Source organism: Lithobates pipiens, unplaced genomic scaffold (assembly GCF_037356315.1).
Source record: "Lithobates pipiens isolate NorthernLeopardFrog02 unplaced genomic scaffold, aLitPip1_a1.2 Scaffold_19, whole genome shotgun sequence".
Classification (NCBI taxonomy): Eukaryota; Metazoa; Chordata; class Amphibia; order Anura; family Ranidae; genus Lithobates; species Lithobates pipiens.
In genome coordinates, this window is record NW_027507764.1 from 370,512,961 (window position 1) to 370,521,843 (window position 8,883).

Below are 8,883 nucleotides of genomic sequence, written 5' to 3' on the forward strand. Positions count from 1 at the left end.
ATAGGGTATTGCAGAGTATTGATAGGGTATTGCAGAGTATTGGCAGGGTATTGCAGAGTATTGATGAGTATTGGCAGGGTATTGCAGAGTGCAACTTACACACTAGTGACTAACCTGGTAGAGAAGGAGAAGTAAACTGGAAAAGTGCAGCGTGTGGCCCCAGGAGGCCAGGACTGACTGGCACTGGGTAGAGGGGAGGAGGGGGGGGGACAGTCCGGAACTCCGGATCCAAGCAGGCGCGCAGCGTGTGTCAGCCTGCCCACTGACTCGCGCCAGTGCGTGCCCACGTGCACGGCCGAAGTCATGTGACTGGTTGCTAGATGCGGAGCGGCCCCTGCCTAGCAACCAGTCACTCGGCGGCTGAGGAGCGGCGGCGAACTACGCGCTGCATAGCCTCAGCCCTCAGGCAGCTAATGGGAACGGCGTTCCCGCTGTGGGAATAGTACGGGAACGCCGTTCCCATGCGTTCCCGCAGGACTCGAGCCCTGATTGGCAGGGTATCGCAGAGTATTGATAGGGTATTGCAGAGTATTGGCAGGGTATTGCAGAGTATTGATAGGGTATTGCAGAGTATTGATAGGGTATTGCAGAGTATTGGCAGGGTATTGCAGAGTATTGATACTGATAGGGTATTGCAGAGTATTGGCAGGGTATCGCAGAGTATTGATAGGGTATCACAGAGTATTGATAGGGTATCGCAGAGTATTGGCAGGGTATTTCAGAGTATTGATAGGGTATTGCAGAGTATTGATAGGGTATTGCAGAGTATTCGCAGAGTATTGCAGAGTATTGATACTGATAGGGTATTGCAGAGTATTGATGAGTATTGGCAGGGTATTGCAGAGTATTGATGAGTATTGGCAGGGTATTGCAGAGTATTGATAGGGTATTGCAGAGTATTGGCAGGGTATTGCAGAGTATTGATAGGGTATTGCAGAGTATTGATAGGGTATCGCAGAGTATTGATAGGGTATTGCAGAGTATTGGCAGGGTATTGCAGAGTATTGGCAAGGTATTGCAGAGTATTGATACTGATAGGGTATTGCAGAGTATTCGCAGAGTATTGCAGAGTATTGATACTGATAGGGTATTGCAGGGTATTGCAGAGTATTGGCAGGGTATTGCAGAGTATTCGCAGAGTATTGCAGAGTATTGATACTGATAGGGTATTGCAGGGTATTGCAGAGTATTGATAGGGTATTGCAGAGTATTCGCAGAGTATTGCAGAGTATTGATACTGATAGGGTATTGCAGGGTATTGCAGAGTATTGATAGGGTATTGCAGAGTATTGATAGGGTATTGCAGAGTATTCGCAGAGTATTGCAGAGTATTGATACTGATAGGGTATTGCAGAGTATTGATGAGTATTGGCAGGGTATTGCAGAGTATTGATGAGTATTGGCAGGGTATTGCAGAGTATTGATGAGTATTGGCAGGGTATTGCAGAGTATTGATGAGTATTGGCAGGGTATTGCAGAGTGCAACTTACACACTAGTGACTAACCTGGTAGAGAAGGAGAAGTAAACTGGAAAAGTGCAGCGTGTGGCCCCAGGAGGCCAGGACTGACTGGCACTGGGTAGAGGGGAGGAGGGGGGGGACAGTCCGGAACTCCGGATCCAAGCAGGCGCGCAGCGTGAGTCAGCCTGCCCACTGACTCGCGCCAGTGCGTGCCCACGTGCACGGCCGAAGTCATGTGACCGGTTGCTAGATGCGGAGCGGCCCCTGCCTAGCAACCAGTCACTCGGCGGCTGAGGAGCGGCGGCGAACTACGCGCTGCATAGCCTCAGCCCTCAGGCAGCTAATGGGAACGGCGTTCCCGCTGTGGGAATAGTACGGGAACGCCGTTCCCATGCGTTCCCGCAGGACTCGAGCCCTGGTGCTGCCTATCAGTGTCCATCGCTGCAACCTCATCAGTGCCTCCTCATCAGTGCCCATCAGTGCAGCCTCATCATCAGAGAGCATGTCCGCCCACTCAGGCTTTACTGTCATTCGCTACAGCACAAACCAATCAGTGGGTCCCGGCCAATGCTTTATGGCTGTAACCTTCTGATCGGCTAAGCTAACAGAAGAGAGCAAGAAAGTAAAAAAGATACTTTTTTTTCTGAATATTTGGTCTATTTTTGTTTATATCTCAAAAAATAAAAAACCCAGTGGTGATAAAATACCAGCAAAAGAAGGTTCTATTTATGGGGGGAAAAATATATGAATTTCCTTTGGGTACAGTGAAATCATGACTGCGCAATTGTAGCACAGTGTCAAATAGAAAAAAATGGCCTGGTCAAACCTTCCAGAGCTCAAGTGGTTCTTTAAGTTTCATTACTGAAAAAATAATGATCACAGTGTATGTTCAAGAATATTTTAATATTTCTACCAGTGACTATACATTATATTGATATCAGGTGCTAAATCAAACACCAAAGGTGCTTTTTTTCTGTAAAAGATGTTCCTTTTTCTAATCTAAAATGTAATTTCATGCATCATTTATAAATCATTTCATTTACAGACTCAGAGTCTAAATACAGACAGATATCACTCTTTTCCCCATGTGTAATATTCCTGTGCATATTTTGTTTGGAGGTTGCAGTTTGCAATTCTTTAAAATTCAGTGTACATCTCTGTATGACATGCTTCTGTTTCACAAGATGATACTTATTTCAAAGATCCTATTCTCCTAGTTACTGAGTTAGAGAAGTAAAAGTTGTATCCATGACCATGAAGCATCTTGTTCCATATTGCAGATGGCCTTCACATTATTAATATCAGAATGGGGGGGTGTTGTGGAAAATTTTAGATGTATTTTTATATGTATTGTCATAAGAGTCCCCCTGTGTTCATTCTCCCCTAGCCCGCTCTAAAAGAGTTGACTGTGGCAGACTGACGCTGGTTGAGATCCGTTAGGTAGTGGATAACTTCCTGTAATTGGAAAGAGGTGTTTGTGGAGTGGGGGTATGTCTGCCAGCAAAAGGGCCCCTGTACCCTGTACAGACAATCGTCTGGGGGCATATGCTTGCTCTGCAAGGATTGGTTGTAGGCGAATGTGCGCTCATTGTCTCTGCTGTGTCTGATCACCATATGTGGAGATCGCAGTTCACATCTGTGGATAACCTTCCACCCACACAGAAGTGTAAAATAATCCAGGTATGCATTGTTCTCTGGAACAATGTATATTAAGGATTTCTATCAACGGAATTGTAGTCATCTTTCATTGGTTTTGTATGGTTCGCATCATTGAAAGCATTTAGTCAGTTTGCATCACTGACTATTTGAATAGTCTGTGATTGGTTCTTTTGAAGGAAAAAAAAATGTCTGATTGGCTGTCTGTGAAGACACCACTTTCTTCTGTATTGTATTGCATTATATTGTCCTTATATGGTCGTTCACATCCTGTGTTGCTGCTGTGAGGTCACAAGCTTTGTAGGAGGTGTTTAGCTGTCGGAGGCAAACCCTCCAGGGCATGGCTTACTGTTGAAATGTAAATAAAAGATTTGTTCAGGTCAGAGAGGACACCCATGCTGACCGATTGAAGAATGTAAGAATGCTGGTGATGTCTCTTTAATGGGGAACCAGAGGGGCCTGGTGGAGCAGCCAGGCTGAGATGAGGATGTAGGAATGCGGGTGATGTCTGATTACTTGGATGAGTGGGTTGGAAGGTAAGCTAAAGTATTATATCATTAAGACAGAAATGTTATTATTATGGGAAATAGGAGATTTGGCTGTGTGCTCTGCATACGGCCAAAATTTACAGGACAGGGGGCCACACATGCCCCTTCTGTGTTATCTCTGTGACCCTTATGTGATAAAATCAGTAATGTGGAGAGAAGTCCATATTAAGCCAAAGCTTATTTTTTGTTGTTGTGGTTACAGTGAGGATGGACTGGAACCTCTGTAAGGTTTTAAATGATGTTTGTATCCACATATAATATGTTTCCCCCTACTTCCTGTTGCATTTGATATTGGTTAGCTTGACAGGAAATGAGGGGAAACAAAGCAATATACACTATATTACCAAAAGTATTGGGACACCTGCCTTTACACGCACATGAACTTTAATGGCATCCCAGTCTTAGTCCGTAGGCTTCAATATTGAGTTGGCCCACCCTTTGCAGCTATAACAGCTTCAACTCTTCTGAGAAGGTCCTCCACAGGGTTTAGGAGTGTGTCTATGGGATTGTTTGACCATTCTTCTAGAAGCGCATTTGTGAGGTACTGATGTGAACAAGAAGGCCTAGCTGTCTTCACTCTAATTCATCCCAAAGGTGTTCTATTGGGTTGAGTGCAGGCCAGTCAAGTTCCTCCACCCCAAACTTGCTCATCCATGTCTTTATGGACTTTCCTTTATGCACTGGTCCAAATCTTTTGGTGGAGGGGAGATTATGGTGTGGTGTTGTTTTTCAGGAGTTGGGCTTGGCTCCTAAGTTCCAGTGAAGGGAACTCTTAAGGCAACAGCATACCAAGACATTTTGGACAATTTCATGTTCCCAACTTTGTGGGAACAGTTTGGGGATTGCCCCTTCCTGTTCCAACGTGACTGCACACCAGTGCACAAAGTAAGATCCATAAAGACATGGATGAGCAAGTTTGGGGTGGATATATTGAACCCTTCAGACTAAGACTGAGATGCCATGAACCTCCTTTCAGTACCATTAGCGGTAACCCCGAGTGTGTTTCGGCTTCCCTGCGAGCGTCGCAATGCAGGGGGGAGGAACCGGCGTCAGATTCAAAAAGTGTAAAGCACAACACACTCAATATATTGTATTCTTATTGGATTACATTAGTGTATCAAATAAATTGACCTCAGTTTGCCCCCCCAGTGCCTTGTCCAGTGCCCTTGCCTGCAGTTTTACTGAACTTTCTGCTGGGAAACTGTAGAACGACCATGGCATCAAAAAAGTGTGCCTTTACCTCAAAAGCGGTTTATGACATGCTGGAACACAGCGATAGCGATACAGAATCACTTGCAGAATTGAGTGATAGCTATTCATGGGGAAGTTTGTCATCAGACACAGAAAGTGATTTCTGCGACAATTGTGCGACTAACCTCAGTGATGTGCAGACTTGGTGCTCTATTGACTGCAGTACGGATCACACAGCGTCCCCAAGATTCCCATTTACTGGAGCACCTGGTATCAACGTGGATGTTGAAGAAGACAACCCTTTGGCATACCTCCAACTATTTTGATTGATGAGCTAATTGAAAAAATAGTTACGGAGACAAACCGGTACCAGGAGCAACAAGCTGCTACGCATCAGAAGTATTCAAGGAGCAGAAAGTGGGAACCAGTGACCAAAGAGGACCTTTGGAAATTTCTGGCCCTAATAATTCTTCAAGGAGTGGTGGGAAAACCCTGCAGAAGTGGTATTGGACAACCAATAAATTACTAGCCACTCCATTCTTTGGCACAGCCATGTCGGAGTACAAATTTTCCCTGATAATGAAGTATTTGCACTTACCCATCCAGCACCCAAACTCAATAAGATTTGGAAGGTATATCAGATTATCATATTATATCATATTATGAAAAATTTCCAACAGAGCTATGTGCCATATAGAGACATCAGCATAGACAAAAGTCTAATGGCCTACAAGGGAAGGCTCAGCTAGATACAATATATAGCATCAAGGAGAGCACGATCTGGTGTAAAATCTTTCATGCTATGTGAATCGAGCACTGGTTACATTTGGAATTCTGTCCTATATACAGGGAAAGGAACCAAATTCAACCAAAAATACAGTCATTATGGAATGGCAACATCTTCAGTTCTTTCACTGATTGAGCCATTGCTAAATCAGGGCTATTGTGTAACTACAGACAATTTTTACACATCTCCTGAACTCTATCTAGCTTTTGTCTCTTAGTTTATTCTGAGCATGTGTGGCACTTTGTCCTTCAGAATTGTCTACACACGATCGGAATTTAAACGATCGGATTTTGTTGTCGGAAAATTTTAGATCCTGCTCTCAAACTTTGTGCGTTGGAAAATCCGATGGAAAAAGTCTAATAAAGCCCACACACAATCAGATTTTCTGACAACATAATCCGATCAGACTTTTTCCGTCAGAATTTCTGACTGTGTGTATGGGGCATATGAATTACTTCTACAGAACAAAACGGATGCCTATGAAACTGTTAGGGCTAACCGGCATGACATGCTGCCAACCTTTGGCAATAAGAAGCTCAAGACGGGAGAAATGGTTGCCTGCCAGAAAGGCAAAATTATGGCACTGCAATGGCTTAACAAAAAAGATGTGCCTAATGAGTACAATCCATAACAACATCATCACTGACTGTAGATATACATCATACCTCCTGAATACAGCTATATATACCCACCTTCCTTCCTGTATATACTAATATCACCCACCCCCTATATATACACATACTGTACATCCTCCGTACTGTACAGGCCAAATTTGATGGGCACAATGAGGCTGCAATTGATGGGCACATGCCTGTGCTTTATGTGATATGTGATAATGACTAAGCCCCCCCCCCTTCATGACATTGTTGAAAAGGGGCAGAACATGGGTGACCTAAAATGATGCCCCCCCCCCCGAAAAAAGTTCTGTGGATGCCCATGCCAAAACATTTTAATGGCCATGTATGGTATAAGAACTTTGAAAGATATTACCCAGCACCAAAAGCTCAACTCTATTCTCTACTGCTTCTCAATAATTTCAATATCTTCAAACTGCTGCCAGCTCCACAACCAATCTCTATTACTTTTGGAACACTACTAAACTCAAATCTTCTACCCAAACCCTTTGTACTGCAGCATCACTCAAAATAAAACTCCATGGAACTGACAACACTGCAGTGTAAATGATAGACAAATAGCCAAGACATTGGGGTTTATTTACTGAAGACAAATAGGCTTTTGCAAGTAAAAATGCACGATGCAGGGGGAATTTTACCAGAGCTTAAAGAATTCAGTAACATTTCAATTTGCAAAGAATGCCCTATCACATGCAGGGGAAATAGAAAAATGCATTTAATTTGCACATAATTGGACAATGGAACGCAACTGAGCTTCACCACATTTGCATTATCCTTGCAAAGTGAACATTCTTTTTGCCTTTAGTAAATCAACCCCATTGCCTGTGAAGATCGGATGGATCTGTGGGAACCCCCCCCCACTAAATACTTAAAGTGTTACTAAACCAAACACCTGCATTCACTATATCTGGTCTCCCATAGTACGCAGAACATGGAAATGCAATTATTTTAGTAAATACAAACTGCTAAGTACCTTTTTTCATCAGCAGTATAAAGCAATTTTGTGACTTGTATCAGTGTCTGCTTAAAGCTTGTAGGAGGAGTTTTCATTCTCCCCTGACCCTCTGCCTGGACAGTGCTGATTGGCCCTGTGTAGATCACATGCACTCTCCCAAGAGGAAAAAAAAACTCTAGCAATACACACCAAACTGAGCATGTGCAGCCTGACACCTAATGCTCTGTTCTATCGAGAGATGGGTTGGAGTCAGTTAAAGAAGAGGTGGATCCGAGGAGACAGGATCAAGCAGCCTTTATACGCAAGGCAGAGAATTAACCCCCTAGGTTCCACAGTGAGTATAACCAGCATGTTTTAGTGCTATTTTCTACACAGGGCATATTTCACAGCTCATAGGCTGCAAAAATATAATTCCAGAATCTCCCCTGCTTACTGGTTATGTGGGGATCACTGGGCATGTTCCACAGTTGCAAGTTTATGACTGGATGCTCTGCACTACATAATAGACCTGCTAAGCTTGCCTCCCATCACATCTCCTAATTAATACCCATTTTTTTGATAACTTGTCCCAGTGAGCACTCATTGGCCTTTCATATTCCTGCACTAGGGATGAGCCGAATACCCCCCGGTTTAGTTTGCATTAGAACCTGCGAACGGACCAAAAATTTGCGCAAACTTTAGAACCCCGTTAAAGTCTTTGGGACTCGAACATTTTAAATCAAAATTTTAAAGGCTAATATGCAAGTTATTGTCCTAAAAAGGGTTTGGGGACTCGATTCCTGAACCAGGGGAACAGTCCCTGAACAAAATGACATTTCTAACAGAAAAAAAGTCATTTAAAACTGCTTGCAGTTTTAATGTAATGTCTGGTCCCAGCAATATGGATGAAAATCATTGAGAAAAATGGCATGGGAACCCCCCCCCGCCCATTACCAGCCCCTAGGGGGGAAAGTAGGGGCCTGCCCTATATGCTCTGTAGAAATTTGGGCCTAAGGTTTTGATGTTGCCACAACACTGTAAGCCCTCAAAGTGACTCTTGTTGGGGGCGCTGGAACGCCCTGCTGTGAACTATTATATCAAGAATTGTAATTACATGCCATTGTTGAACAGTAGTAGAAAAATTGGGCCTTTGGTGGTGGTGGTGCTGGTGCCATAACACTATAAATCCTCACAGTTACTCTTGGTGGGCGCTGGAACAGACCCTACTGTGAAATATTATATCAAGAATTGTAATTACATGCACCTGTTGAACAGGGGCACAAAAATTGGGCCTTAGGCACTGGTGCCACAACACTGCAAATGCTAGTTGGAGAGCAGGAATGAGCCCTGCTGCAAACTATTGGTTCAAAAATTGTAATTAAATGCCCCTGTTAAACAGCGGCTGAAAAATTGAGCATTAGGCACTGGTACTCTGTTCCCATTTCTACACAGAGCCCATTGCTTCACTCTAAGGGAGCTGCCCCCAGGTGCTAATCATACAAGATATCAGAACATTTATGGACATTATGTTTTAAACAAATGTTTTAATATTATTTGTGCTTATTCACACCCATTTTATGTATACCTATATTCCAGTTGCTATATAATTTTATGTTATTACCATCATCTAGCGCTGTTGTTCACCCCAGTTTTTACTGGTGCTGGTGCCACA